This window comes from Tachypleus tridentatus, unplaced genomic scaffold (assembly GCF_004210375.1).
Source record: "Tachypleus tridentatus isolate NWPU-2018 unplaced genomic scaffold, ASM421037v1 Hic_cluster_2, whole genome shotgun sequence".
NCBI classification, from domain to species: Eukaryota; Metazoa; Arthropoda; class Merostomata; order Xiphosura; family Limulidae; genus Tachypleus; species Tachypleus tridentatus.
In genome coordinates, this window is record NW_027467782.1 from 8,180,841 (window position 1) to 8,197,192 (window position 16,352).

General features: G+C 32.9%; 1 long non-coding RNA gene across 2 annotated transcripts in view; it reads left to right on the top strand.

Annotated features, from left to right (window-relative positions):
* The window catches only part of LOC143242965 (uncharacterized), a 785,169-nt gene that overhangs the window by 24,650 nt on the left and 744,167 nt on the right, over nucleotides 1-16,352 (top strand). The gene's annotated exons all lie outside the window — the stretch shown is intronic.

The window sequence follows — 16,352 nt, forward strand, 5'->3', positions numbered from 1 at the left end:
TTAGTTTTAGAACTAGCGCTCATACCCACGAAATGTTTAAAGCTAAAATTCAATGTCAGATGCTGATCAAACTCAAAACTGGTAGTAGAGGTAGTTGTAAGTTAATTATTGCAAATACAAATTATAGTTCTTCAAGGTGTGTTTGAGATTGGGATAAATGGCTCATTTATTGTCTGAGTTCACAATATTTTGTGACACAATAACTTGTAAGTTACTCAAAATTTCGAATAGAAAGACTTGCATTCTCAAAGCAGTATATTTTAATTTTAGATTATAACATAGTTTAGTAACAAACTTTTCAAATATTTGTTGGACATCAGTTTGTTTGTTTAGAATTAAGCACAAAGCTGCACAATGGGCTATCTGTGCTCTGTACACCATGGGCATCGAAACCCAGATTTTAGTGGTGTGAGTCTGCAGACATACCGCTGTGTCATTAGGGGCTTGGACGTCAGTATGAGCAATTTTCTAACATCTAAATTGAATTTTATTAGGTGTCAGTTAAGTCCTCAAATGTTACCTAAGAGTATTAATAATAGACGTAACACACTTAGCAGATTAAGTAAAAAATATCAATTCTTGAAGCTTTTGTCTTTGATTGATAATGTAGCACCAAAGAAACTGCTGTTGTGGCATATAACACAACTCATTAAAGACATGAGTCCTTAGGGGCTCATAACAGTCCTCAAATGTTACCTAAGAGTATTAATAATAGACGTAATACACTTAGCAGATTAAGTAAAAAATATTAATTCTTAAAGCTTTTGTTTTGATTGATAATGTAGCACCAAAGAAACTGCTGTTGTGGCATATAATACAACTCATTAAGGACATTCATTTGAAGCATTCTTGGAAATTTCACACGCACACATTTATATTCTTGTGGGATCACTGACCATTAACAGGGAGCCAAAGGGTCTGATATTACTGAAGATGAAAACATTTTTAAATTGTTCAGTTACTAATTTTGCTTATGCTTGTGATTTTTTTGGATAAAATACAAATAATTTTCACAATGAAATGTTATTACGTAAATTTCAAATATTTGCACATTTTATAGAAATGTAATATAAAAAAATTTTCACCATTTCAGTTTTAATTTGATAAAAAATACGTATATACTGAATATACTTTATATATGTATATATACAGTCATAAACTATAGCAGTTTATAAAATAACTTTTAAAAATATTTTAAGTGTAATATTTTTATCATTTGAGTTATCTATGATTACACAAGATAACATCTACACACTCACATAATTTTGAAAGGTATTTTTTAAAGCATTTAATTATTTTCCTATTGTAAATAATATGATATGATGATGGATTTTTAATGAATCTTTGTAGGCATTGGAGCCTTTTTAACAATAAAATATTGTTTTCACTGCATAATGCTCCTGTCTTACTGGTAAATATCAGTTATTCTCTTTGAAATGAAACATCTGTTTTCAATTGCCTAACTTTAAACTTCATACAACGTTTGAACCACTTACTTAATCAAATAAAATTCTGGTTCTTATTCCATAGTATCAACCATTATTTGTATCTTGATAAAATTATTGCAAATATTAACAACAAAGGCACCATATATAAATATACTCTTCAAAAAAAGAAAGGCAAAAGGATCAACATGGATCAACTCGTGACCGTCCACGATCTGGCAGACCTCGTGTGACCACGCCCGCACAGGATCACTACATCCGGTTACGTGACCTTCAGGATAGGACCACCACTGCGACGTCTACTGCTTCAACAGACCTTTTGCACATTCGAGGGAATCTTACGGCTCAACGATACGTCGACGAGATTCTAAGACCCCATGTGCAACCCATCATGGTGAACTTCAATGACGTTTTCAACACGACAACGCCCGTCCTCACACATCCCGACTCACCACTGTCTTCTTGAGACACCACAACATCAACATTCTTCCATGGCCCTCCAGATCACCACATTTAAGCCCCATCGAACATCTTTGGGACGAGTTGGACCGACGTCTGCGACGGCGACAACCTCAACCGCAGACTCTACCTCAGCTTGCAGCAGCTATGCAGGCTGAGTGGACAGCCATTCCACAGGATGTGATTCGTCATCTCATCGCTTCCATGGGCAGGAGATGCCAAACAGTTATTGATGCTCACGGGGGGCATACTCGTTATTGACGTTGAGTGACGTTAAACTTCAACTAGTGAGCGTGGACTTCGCCTTTGCAGACTTTGGATTTTCAGCAGTGACTGTGCATAGTTTTACACATGTCACACAGAACTACCCGGAATAAACTTGTTAACAATATGTCTCATATTTTGCCTTTTGCGTTTCTTTTTTTGAAGACTATATGTTTTGAATCCCATTGGAAAATAATGGTGGTGTAAAGGTTTAAAATTATTTAAGTATGATTATTTACACACATTGAAAAACCTTCAGTAGTCTAATGTATTTGATTGAGGTAAAAAAAGCTAAAAGAATTAGGAATCGTTTTTTTAGAGAAATTTATAATTTGAAAACAAGAAGGCTATTTTAACCTTGATATAAGATTTTGATTTGGGCTACTATTGCATTTAGTAGCTTATAAGGCTCACTGGCATACAACAACTACAGTAGTGGTTGGAATACTATTGATGTCAGTAGTTTGTTATAACAACAGTTTTTATGATATGAAGTTTGGGAATGCTAACTTAGAAAAGGTATTCACTCCATAACAACTGTTATACAAGTGTTCATTGTCTGTCCCTAGTAGAACAGAGGTAAGTCTTTGAATTTATAATGCTAAAATCAGGGTTTTGATTCCCCTTAGTGGACACAGCAGATAGCCCGTTGTTGCTTTGCTGTAACAAAACAAACACATTCTGTCTGATATGTCTAGAATATTATCTACCATCCACTCACCATATTGTCTGACTGAAATTATATATGAATGAAATCATTAGATCATTAATGCATGTAATAAACCTTTGAAGTCCACAGTACATGTAGTTTTAAATTAATTAATGCATTCGGAGGGAGATTTTAAGTTTTAACTTGTTATATTATATTCTTAAAGTTTATTTGCAATTTTTCTCTATTTTGTTTCACACAACTATTTAAAAGTTATTATATTTTATTAGAATATCTCTCCTTTATGATTGAACCTTTTTACATTTATTACTCATGTAAAATAATAACATTTGGTCAATCTAGAATCTCTTAAAGCTGAAAAATTATATATCTGAGACAGCTCATGTCATTATGTTTTCATCATCAACTTTGAGGGTTATTTTTAGGAGTCACAGGACGATGAAAAATTCTGTACATATAAAAAATTTGCTAATGTGTTCATGGGCTATGTAGCAGTGGTTGTGGATTTATCAAGTGGAAGCTGACGTATGCTCTCCATAGAGAGCCATTGTGTGGGTTTTCTGTACATTAAAACACAGCTGGCTACAGTACAATGTTTTATCTCATTAGACAGGACTTAGTGTACAAACAGTACTGGTATGTTTTGTTGTTTTTTTCTGGTCATAATCAGCTATGTTTTTTGAGTGGTTGTGATACATGCTTTATTAAATAGTGGGGTTTAACTACATTGCTTTAGTGATTATGTTGTGAATTTTATTTCCTGAAGAAAGGTAATTATAGCCTTTAGGTGTTATTTATCATCCCTATCTGGTAAAACATAACAGAAGTGATCATGTTGTATATTTTGTTTTTTAGTGAGGTATGAGTTTAGTGGATTATGTAATCATAATATTTGATTTTTGTCCTGTTGAGATGTTTATCCAGTGTTTTGGTATCATGAAAATTCTAGTTAAAAATAATGATATCTAGATATTTTCAAACATTTGTTAACTTTTCATAAGTTTATACAATCGCTGTCTTCAGCGATATTTACTCGTGAAAAACTTTAAAGGAACTCAACATTAACAGTTTTTATGCCCCTGTAAAAGTGTTTCTTGTGCATAACATCAGGGTCATGAAAGCAAGAACTTGTTTATCCTTTTTAATACTACTAAAATATTATTGTATAAACATTTGATCATTTTTTAGGTTTTGTAATGTCATTAAAACTTTTAATTACTTTTCCATTATTTACAATTTGTTACCCTCTTGTAAGTTACAAAAAAACAATGTGCTCATTACCTTTTAAGGAGTTTCAAAATGACAGGGTTTGTAATTTTGTTGTTTTCTGACAATAATTATATTTGCTTAGGCTGCAAGCTAAGAAGTGATGCATTAAATTAATCTTGATTCTCCTTTATTATGTTTATAAAGAATACTTGATTATGAGTTCCAATAAAAAATTGCCAGGTTTATCAGCAGCATCACTTAAAACCTCTAGATACCTACCTTGTAGCTTAATATTGGAAAATGTCACTACCACAGCAAGTTCTTGGATATAAAATATGGCAATTATCAGTCAGGTTTTCAAAGAAATCTATGCAGTCTTGATGACATTCTGTAAACCCTGACATAATGTGATTGGGATTAACTTGTTGCCACTTGCTGGTAATATCAGTAGCAGGTTACCACAGAGATGTATTGTTCTTACCATGCATACACAGTAAATGCCATTGAAATAATGCACTTTATGTAATTTCAGATTACTGTACCTATATAAACAGCTGTTTTATGTTGGACGAAATTCTCCTGCAGAGTTAAGAACCTAAAAGAACAAACCAACATTTACTATTATGGGTATATATAGCTACAAATCTACAGTATGACTTAAATGAGTCTTACAAATCATAATGATCAAGTCTGATTGTAAGCACTTGTCTGTAATGGCAGATTCATTGCTCTTAACTTTAACCCTCTGTTCCTAGAAACATTTCTTGAGACGTCTCTGAACTAAGTAGTTTAGAATTAGTAGATATTTTATTTTTACCTAAAACATTGAATGAATTTTTATTTCTTAAAAGTTATTGAAGTTGCTTCAACATGCGAATTGAGGTTAGTATCGGTTTGATTCGGTTGGAACCGGTTAAAACCGGTTTAAAAGAAGAATTATTGTAATACGGTCAAAACAGCAAATAAAGTGCAAAAACATGCAAATTGAGGTTAGAACATGTTTGATCCGGTGGGGACCGTTTAAAACTGGTTTAAAAGAAAAAATCTTATAATAAAGTGAAAACAGCATATAAAGTGTAAAACATGCAAATTGAGGTTATTACCGGTTGGTTCCAGTTGGAACCGGTTAAAACCAGTTTAAAAGAAGAATTATTGTAATTCGGTTAAAACAGCATATAAATTGTAAAAACATGGGAATTGAGGTTAGAACCGGTTTGATGCAGTTTAAAAGGAGGATTCTTGAAATACGGTTATAACAGCATATAAAATGTAAAAACTTGCAAATTGAGGATATTACCGGTTTGATCCGGTTAGAACTGGTTAAAACCGGTTTAAAAGAAGAATTCTTGTAATATTGTCAAAACAGCAAATAAAGAGTAAAAAACATGTGAATTGAGGTGAGAACCTATATGAACGGTTGGAACCGGTTAAAACCGGTTTAAAAGAAGAATTCTTGTAATAAAGTGAAAACAGCATATAAAGTGTAAAACATGCGAATTGAGGTTAGAACCGGTTTGATTAGGTTGGAACCAGTTAAAACCGGTTTAAAAGAAGATTTCTTGTAGTAAGGTCAAAACAGAATATAAATATGCAAATTGTGGTAGGAACCAGTTTAATCCGGTTCAAAAGAAAAATTCTTTTAATAAAATCAAAAGAGCATATAAAGTGTAAAAACATGCAAATTGATATTTAAATCGATTTGATCCGGTTGGAACCGGTTAAAACCGGTTTAAAAGAAGAATCTGGTCAAAACAGCATTTTTAGTGTAAAAACATGCAAATTGATGTTAGAACCGGTTTGATCCCGTTGGAACCGGTTAAAACTGGTTTAAAAGAAAGATTATTGTAGTACGGTCAAAACAGAATATAAATATGCAAATTGAGGTAGGAACCAGTTTAATTCGGTTTAAAAGAAGAATTCTTTTAATTCGGTTAAAACAGCATATAAAGTGTAAAAACTTGCGAATTGAGGTTAGAACCGGTTTGATCCGGTTTAAAAAGATGATTCTTGTAATACGGTAAAAACAGCATGTAAAATGTAAAAACTTGCAAATTGAGGCTACTACCGGTTTGATCCGGTTCGAACTGGTTAAAAGCGGTTTAAAAGAAGAATATTTGTAATACGGTTAAAACAGCATATAAACTGTAAAAACATGCGAAATGAGGATAGAACTGGTTTGATCCGGTTGAAATCGGTTAGTACCGGTTTAAAAGAAGAATTCTTGTAATTCGGTTAAAACAGCATATAATGTGTAAAAACATGCGAATTGAGGTTTGATCCGGTTTAAAAGAAGGATTCTTGTAATACGGTTAAAACAGCATATAAAGTGTAAAAACTTGCAAATTGAGGTTAGTACCGGTTAGATCCGGTTGTAACCATTAAAACCGGTTTAAAAGAAGAATTATTGTAATACGGTAAAAACAGCAAATAAAGTGTAAAAACATGCGTATTGAGGTTAGAACCTGTTTGATCCAGTGGGAACCGTTGAAAACCGGTTTAAAAGAAGAATTCTTGTAATAAAGTGAAAACAGCATATAAAGTGTAAAAACACGCGAATAGAGGTTAGAACCGGTTTGATTAGGTCGGAACTGGTTAAAACCGGTTTAAAAGAAGATTTCTTGTAGTACGGTCAAAACAGAATATAAATATGCAAATTGTGGTAGGAACCAGTTTAATTCGGTTTAAAAAGAAAAATTCTTTTAATAAAATCAAAAGAGGATATAAAGTGTAAAAACATGCAAATTGATATTAAAATCGATTTAATCCGGTTGGAACCGGTTAAAACCGGTTTAAAAGAAGAATTCTTGTAATACGGTCAAAACAGCAAATAAAGTGCAAAAACATGCAAATTGAGGTTAAAACATGTTTGATCCGTTGGGGACCGTTTAAAACTGGTTTAAAAGAAGAATTGTTATAATAAAATGAAAACAGCATATAAGGTGTAAAAACATGCAAATTGAGGTTATTACCGGTTTGTTCCGGGTTCAACCGGTTAAAACCGGTTTAAAACAAGAATTCTTGTAATAAAGTCAAAACAGCATATCAAGTGTAAAAACATGCAAATTGAGGTAGGAACCAGTTTAATCCGGTTTAAAAGAAGAATTATTTTAATAAAATCAAACCAGCATATATAGTGTAAAAACATGGAAATTGAGGTTATTTGATTTGGTTGTAACCGTTAAAACCGGTTTAAAAGAAGAATTCTTGTAATTCGGTTAAAACAGCATATAAAGTGTAAAAACATGCGATTTGAGGTTAGAACCGGTTTGATGCGGTTTTAAAGGATGATTCTTGCAATACGGTAAAAACAGCATATAAAATGTAAAAACTTGCAAATTGAGGATAGAACCGGTTTGATCCGGTTGAAATCGGTTAGTTCGGTTTGATTCGGTTGGAACCGGTTTAAAAGAAGAATTCTTGTAATTTGGTTAAAATAGCATATAAAGTGTAAAAACATGGAAATTGATGTTAGAACTGGTTTGATCCGGTTGGAACCAGATTAATCCGGTTTGAACCGCTTTAGAAGAAGAATTCTTGTAATACGGTTAAAACAGCATATAAAGAGTAAAAACTTGGAAATTGAGGTTATTACCGGTTTGATCAGGTTGGAACCAGTTAAAACCGGTTTAAAAGAAGATTTCTGGAGTATGGTCAAAACAGAATATAAATATGGAAATTGAGGTAGGAACCAGTTTAATCCGGTTGAAAAGAAGATTTCTTTTAATAAAATCAAAAGAGCATATAAAGTGTAAAACATGCAAATTGAGGTTAGTACCGGTTTGATTCGGTTGGAACCGGTTAAAACCGGTTTAAAAGAAGAATTTTTGTAATTCGGTTAAAACAGCATATAAAGTGTAAAAACATGCGATTTGAGATTAGAACCGGTTTGATGCGGTTTGAAAGGAGGATTCTTTTAATACGGTTAAAACAGCATATAAAATGTAAAAACCTGCGAATTGAGGTTAGAACCGGTTTGATCCTCATTAAAAGAAGGATTCTTGTAATACGGTTAAAAGAGCATATCAAGTGTTAAAAACATGCAAATTGAGGTTAGAACCGGTTTAATGCGGTTGGAACCGATTAAAAAAAAGAGGATTCTTGTAATACGGTTAAAACAGCAAATAAAGTGCAAAAACATGCGAATTGAGGTTAGTACCGGTTTGATTCGGTTGGAACCGATTAAAACCGGTTTAAAAGAAGAATTCTTGTAATACGGTCAAAACAGCAAATAAAGTGCAAAAACATGCAAATTGAGGTTAGAACATGTTTGATCCGGTGGGGACCGTTTAAAACTGGTTTAAAAGAAGAAATCTTGTAATAAAGTGAAAACAGCATATAAAGTGTAAAAACATGCAAATTGAGGTTATTACCGGTTTGTTCCGGTTGGAACCGGTTAAAACCGGTTGAAAAGAAGAATTCTTGTAATACTGTCAAAACAGGAAAGAAAGAGTAAAAACATGCGAATTGAGGTTAGAACCTATTTGATACGGTTTAAAAGAAGGATTCTTGTAATACAGTTAAAACAGCATATAAAGTGTAAAAACATGGAAATTGAGGTTTGATCCGGTTGGAACCAGATTAATTCGGTTTGAACCGCTTTAGAAGAAAAATTCTTGTAATACGGTCAAAACAGCATATAAAGTGTAAAAACATGCAAATTGAGGTTAGTACCGGTTAGATCCGGTTGTAACCATTAAAACCGGTTTAAAAGAAGGATTCTTGTAATACGGTCAAAACAGTAAATAAAGTGTAAAAACATGCGTATTGAGGTTAGAACCTGTTTGATCCAGTTGGAACCGTTGAAAACCGGTTTAAAAGAAGAATTCTTGTAATAAAGTGAAAACAGCATATAAGGTGTAAAAACATGCAAATTGAGGTTATTATCGGTTTGTTCCGGTTGGAACCGGTTAAAACCGGTTTATAAGAATTCTTGTAATAAAGTCAAAACAGCATATCAAGTGTAAAAACATGCAAATTGAGGTAGGAACCAGTTTAATCCGGTTTAAAAGAAGAATTCTTTTAATAAAATCAAACCAGCATATAAAGTGTAAAAACATGGAAATTGAGGTTATTACCGGTTTGATTTGGTTGGAACCGGTTAAAACCGGTTTAAAAGAAGAATTCTTGTAATTCGGTTAAAACAGCATATAAAGTGTAAAAACATGCGAATTGAGGTTAGAACCGGTTTGATGCGGTTTAAAAGGATGATTCTTGTAATACGGTAAAACAGCATATAAAATGTAAAAACTTGCAAATTGAGGCTACTACCGGTTTGATCCGGTTCGAACTGGTTAAAAGCGGTTTAAAAGAAGAATATTTGTAATACGGTTAAAACAGCATATAAACTGTAAAAACATGCGAAATGAGGATAGAACTGGTTTGATCCGGTTGAAATCGGTTAGTACCGGTTTGATTCGGTTGGAACCGGTTTAAAAGAAGAATTCTTGTAATTCGGTTAAAACAGCATATAAAGTGTAAAAACATGCGAATTGAGGTTAGAACCGGTTAAAACCGGTTTAAAAGAAGATTTCTTTTAATGCAGTCTAAAGAGCATATAAAGTGTAAAAACATGCGAATTGAGGTTTGATCCGGTTTAAAACAAGAATTCTTGTAATACGTTGAAACAACATATAAAGTGTAAAAATATGCGAATTGAGGTTAGAACCTATTTGATACGGTTTAAAAGAAGGATTCTTGTAATACAGTTAAAACAGCATATAAAGTGTAAAAACATGGAAATTGAGGTTTGATCCGGTTGGAACCAGATTAATTCGGTTTGAACCGCTTTAGAAGAAAAATTCTTGTAATACGGTCAAAACAGCATATAAAGTGTAAAAACATGCAAATTGAGGTTAGTACCGGTTAGATCCGGTTGTAACCATTAAAACCGGTTTAAAAGAAGGATTCTTGTAATACGGTCAAAACAGCAAATAAAGTGTAAAAACATGCGTATTGAGGTTAGAACCTGTTTGATCCAGTGGGAACCGTTGAAAACCGGTTTAAAAGAAGAATTCTTGTAATACGGTTAAAACAGCATATAAAGTGTAAAACATGCAAATTGAGGTTAGTACGGTTTGATCCGGTTGTAACCATTAAAACCGGTTTAAAAGAAGGATTCTTGTAATACGGTCAAAACAGCAAATAAAGTGTAAAACATGCAAATTGAGGTTAGAACCTGTTTGATTCAGTTGGAACCGTTAAAACCGGTTTAAAAGAAGAATTCTTGTAATAAAGTGAAAACAGCATATCAAGTGTAAAACATGCAAATTGAGGTAGGAACCAGTTTAATCCGGTTTAAAAGAAGAATTCTTTTAATAAAATCAAAACAGCATATAAAGTGTAAAAACATGGAAATTGAGGTTATTACCGGTTTGATTTGGTTGGAACCGGTTAAAACCGGTTTAAAAGAAGAATTCTTGTAATTCGGTTAAAACAACATATAAAGTGTAAAAACATGCGAATTGAGGTTAGAACCGGTTTGATGCGGTTTAAAAGGATGATTCTTGTAATACGGTAAAAACAGCATGTAAAATGTAAAACTTGCAAATTGAGGTTACTACCGGTTTGATCCAGTTCGAACTGGTTAAAACCGGTTTAAAAGAAGAATATTTGAAATACGGGTAAAACAGCATATAAAGTGTAAAAACATGCGAAATGAGGATAGAACTGGTTTGATCCGGTTGAAATCGGTTAGTACCGGTTTGATTCGGTTGGAACCGGTTTAAAAGAAGAATTCTTGTAATTCGGTTAAAACAGCATATAAAGTGTAAAAACATGCGAATTGAGGTTAGAACCGGTTAAAACCGGTTTAAAAGAAGATTTCTTTTAATGCAGTCAAAACAGCATATAAAGTGTAAAACATGCAAATTGAGGTTAGAACCGGTTTAATGCGGTTTAAAAGGAGGATTCTTGTAATACTGTTAAAACAGCAAATAAAGTGTAAAACATGCAAATTGAGGTTAGTACCGGTTTGATTCAGTTGGAACCGGTTAAAACCGGTTTAAAAGAAGAATTCTTGTAATACGGTCAAAACAGCAAATAAAGTGCAAAAACATGCAAATTGAGGTTAGAACATGTTTGATTCGGTGGGGACCGTTTAAAACTGGTTTAAAAGAAGGATTCTTGTAATACGGTCAAAACAGCATATAAAGTGTAAAACATGCAAATTGAGGTTAGAACCTGTTTGATCCAGTTGGAACCGTTAAAACCGGTTTAAAAGAAGAATTCTTGTAATACTGTCAAAACAGCAAATAAAGTGTAAAAATATGCGAATTGAGGTTAGAACCTGTTTGATGGGGTTTAAAAGGAGGATTCTTGTAATACGGTTAAAACAGCATATAAAATGTAAAATTTGCAAATTGAGGTTAGTACCGGTTAGATCCGGTTGGAACCGGTTAAAACCGGTTAAAAAGAAGAATTCTTGTAATACGGTTAAAACAGCATATAAAGTGTAAAACATGCAAATTGAGGTTAGAACCGGTTTGATCCGGTTGTAACCATTAAAACCGGTTTAAAGAAGGATTCTTGTAATACTGTCAAAACAGCATATAAAGTGTAAAAACATGGAAATTGAGGTTTGATCTGGTTGGAACCAGATTAATCCGGTTTGAACCGCTTTAGAAGAAGAATTCTTGTAATACGGTCAAAACAGCATATAAAGTGTAAAAACATGCAAATTGAGGTTAGAACCTGTTTGATCCGGTGGAAACCGATTAAAACCGGTTTAAAAGAAGGATTCTTGTAATACGGTCAAAACAGCAAATAAAGTGTAAAAACATGCGTATTGAGGTTAGAACCTGTTTGATCCAGTGGGAACCGTTGAAAACCGGTTTAAAAGAAGAATTCTTGTAATAAAGTGAAAACAGCATATAAAGTGTAAAACATGCGAATAGAGGTTAGAACATGTTTAAACCGTTGGGGACCGTTTAAAACTGGTTTAAAGAAGAATTCTTATAATAAAATGAAAACAGCATATAAGGTGTAAAAACATGCTAATTGAGGTTATTACCGGTTTGTTCCGGTTGGAACCGGTTAAAACCGGTTTAAAAGAAGAATTCTTTTAATAAAATCAAACCAGCATATAAAGTGTAAAAACATGGAAATTGATGTTATTTGATTTGGTTGGAACCGGTTAAAACTGGTTTAAAAGAAGAATTCTTGTAATTCGGTTAAAACAGCATATAAAGTGTAAAAACATGCAAATTGAAGTTAGAACCAGTTTGATGGGGTTTAAAAGGAGGATTCTTGTAATACGGTTAAAACAGCATATGAAATGTAAAAATTTTGAAATTGAGGTTAGTACCGGTTAGATCCGGTTGTAACCGGTTAAAACCAGTTGAAAAGAAGAATTCTTGTAATACTGTCAAAACAGCAAAGAAAGAGTAAAAACATGCGAATTGAGGTTAGAACCGGTTAAAACCGGTTTAAAAGAAGAATACAGTCAAAAGAGCATATATAGTGTAAAAACATGCAAATTGATGTTAGAACCGGTTTGATCCCGTTGGAACTGGTTAAAACCAGTTTAAAAGAAAGATTGTTGTAGTACGGTCAAAACAGAATATAAATATTCAAATTGAGGTAGGAACCAGTTTAATCCGGTTTAAAATAAGGATTCTTTTAATAAAATCAAAACAGCATATAAAGTGCAAAAACATGCAAATTGAGGTTATTACCGGTTTTATTTGGTTGGAACCGGTTAAAACCGGTTTATAAGAAGAATTCTTGTAATACGGTTAAAACAGCATATAAAGTGTAAAAACATGCGAATTGAGGTTTGATCCGGTTTAAAAGAAGAATTGTTGTAATACGTTGAAATAAAATATAAAGTGTAAAAATATCGAATTGAGGTTAGAACCGGTTGATCCGGATGAAATTGGTTTGATCCGGTTTAAAAGAGGATTCTTGTAATATAGTTAAAACAGCATATAAAGTGTAAAAACATGGAAATTGAGGTTTGATCCGGTTGGAACCAGATTAATCCGGTTGAACCGCTTTAGAAGAAGAATTCTTGTAATACGGTCAAAACAGCATATAAAGTGTAAAAACATGCAAATTGAGGTTAGAACCAGTTTGATCCTGTTGGAACCGGTTTGATCCTTATTAAAAGAAGGATTCTTGTAATACTGTTAAAACAGCATATACAGTGTAAAAATATGCGAATTGATGTTAGAACCAGTTTGATCCGGTTTAAAAGAAGAATTCTTGTAATTCGGTTAAAACAGCATATAAAGTGTAAAAACATGCGAATTGAGGTTAGAACCGGTTTGATGCGGTTTAAAAGGATGATTCTTGTAATACGGTAAAACAGCATATAAATGTGTAAAACTTGCAAATTGAGGTTACTACCGGTTTGATCCGGTTCGAACTGGTTAAAAGCGGTTTAAAAGAAGAATTTTGTAATACGGTTAAAACAGCATATAAACTGTAAAAACATGCGAAATGAGGATAGAACTGGTTTGATCCGGTTGAAATCGGTTAGTACCGGTTTAAAAGAAGAATTCTTTTAATAAAATCAAACCGCATATAAAGTGTAAAAACATGGAAATTGAGGTAATTACCTGTTTGATTTGGTTGGAACCGGTTAAAACCGGTTTAAAAGAAGAATTCTTGTAATTCGGTTAAAACAGCATATAAAGTGTAAAAACATACGATTTGAGATTAGAACCAGTTTGATGCGGTTTGAAAGGAGGTTTCTTTTAATACCGTTAAAACAGCATATAAAATGTCAAAACATGCGAATTGAGGTTAGAACCGGTTTGATCCTCATTAAAAGAAGGGTTTTTGTAATACGGTTAAAAGAGCATATCAAGTTTAAAAACATGCAAATTGAGGTTAGGACCTGTTTGATCCGGTTTAAAAGAAGGATTGTTGTAATACAGTTAAAACAGCATATAAAGTGTAAAAACATGCAAATTGAGGTTAGAACCTGTTTGATCCGGTGAAACCGGATTAAAACCGGTTTAAAAGAAGAATTCTTGTAATACGGTCAAAACAGCAAATAAAGTGTAAAACATGCAAATTGAGGTTAGAACCTGTTTGATCCAGTGGGAACCGTTGAAAACCGGTTTAAAAAAAGAATTCTTGTAATAAAGTGAAAACAGCATATAAAGTGTAAAAACACGCGAATAGAGGTTAGAACCGGTTTGATTAGGTCGGAACTGGTTAAAACCGGTTTAAAAGAAGATTTCTTGTAATACGGTCAAAACAGAATATAAATATGCAAATTGTGGTAGGAACCAGTTTAATTCGGTTTAAAAGAAAAATTCTTTTAATAAATTCAAAAGAGCATATAAAGTGTAAAACATGCAAATTGATATTAAAATCGATTTAATCCGGTTGGAACCGGTTAAAACCAGTTTAAAAGAAGAATTCTTGTAATACGGTCAAAACAGCAAATAAAGTGTAAAACATGCAAATTGAGGTTAGAACATGTTTGATCCGTTGGGGACCGTTTAAAACTGGTTTAAAAGAAGAATTCTTATAATAAAATGAAAACAGCATATAAGGAGTAAAAACATGCAAATTGAAATTATTACCAGTTTGTTCCGGTTGGAACCGGTTAAAACCGTTTTAAAAGAAGAATTCTTGTAATAAAGTCAAAACAGCATATCAAGTGTAAAACATGCAAATTGAGGTAGGAACCAGTTTAATCCGGTTTAAAAGAAGAATTCTTTTAATAAAATCAAAACAGCATATAAAGTGTAAAAACATGGAAATTGAGGTTATTACCGGTTTGATTTGGTTGGAACCGGTTAAAACCGGTTTAAAAGAAGAATTCTTGTAATTCGGTTAAAACAGCATATAAAGTGTAAAAACATGCGAATTGAGGTTAGAACCGGTTTGATGCGGTTTAAAAGGATGATTCTTGTAATACGGTAAAACAGCATATAAAATGTAAAAAATTTGCAAATTGAGGTTACTACCGGTTTGATCCGGTTGGAACTGGTTAAAACCGGTTTAAAAGAAGAATATTTGTAATACGGGTAAAACAGCATATAAAGTGTAAAAACATGCGAAATGAGGATAGAACTGGTTTGATCCGGTTGAAATCGGTTAGTACCGGTTTGATTCGGTTGGAACCGGTTTAAAAGAAGAATTCTTGTAATACGGTTAAAACAGCATATAAAGTGTAAAACATGCAAATTGAGGTTAGAACCGGTTTGATGCGGTAAAAAAGGAAGATTCTTGTAATACGGTAAAAACAGCATATAAAATGTAAAAAACATGCAAATTGAGGTTAGAACCGGTTTGATCCGGTTGGAACTGGTTAAAACCGGTTTAAAAGAAGAATTTTTGTAATACGGTTAAAACAGCATATAAAGTGTAAAACATGCGAAATGAGGTTAGAACTGGTTTGATCCGGTTGAAACCGGTTAAAACCGGTTTAAAAGAAGAATTCTTTTAATAAAATCAAAACAGCATATAAAGTGTAAAACATGCAAATTGAGGTTATTACCTGTTTGATTTGGTTGGAACCGGTTAAAACCGGTTTAAAAGAAGAATTCTTGTAATACTGTCAAAACAGCATATAAAGTGTAAAACATGCGAATTGAGGTTAGAACCTGTTTGATGGGGTTTAAAGGAGGATTCTTGTAATACGGTTAAAACAGCATATAAAATGTAAAAAATTTGCAAATTGAGGTTAGTACCGGTTTGATCCGGTTGAACCGGTTAAAACCGGTTTAAAAGAAGAATTCTTGTAATACGGTCAAAACAGCATATAAAGTGTAAAACATGGAAATTGAGGTTAGATCTGGTTTGAACCAGATTAAACCGTTAAAACCGGTTTAAAAGAAGAATTCTTGTAATACGGTCAAAACAGCATATAAAGTGTAAAAACATGCAAATTGAGGTTAGAACCGGTTTGATCCGGTGGAAACCGGTTAAAACCGGTTTAAAAGAAGGATTCTTGTAATACGGTCAAAACAGCATATAAAGTGTAAAAACATGAACCAGTTTAATTGAGGTTTAAAAGAAGGATTCTTTTAATAAAACAAAACAGCATATAAAGTGTAAAACATCAAATTGAGGGAACCGTTGAATGAGGTTGGAACCGGTTTTAAAGAAGAATTCTTGTAATACGGTCAAAACAGCAAATAAAGTGTAAAAACATGCGTATTGAGGTTAGAACATGTTTGATCCGTTGGGGACCGTTTAAAACTGGTTTAAAAAAGAATTCTTATAATAAAATGAAAACAGCATATAAGGTGTAAAACATGCAAATTGAGGTTACCGGTTTACCGGTTTGTTCCGGTTGGAACCGGTTAAAACCGATTTAAAAGAAGAATTCTTTTAATAAAATCAAA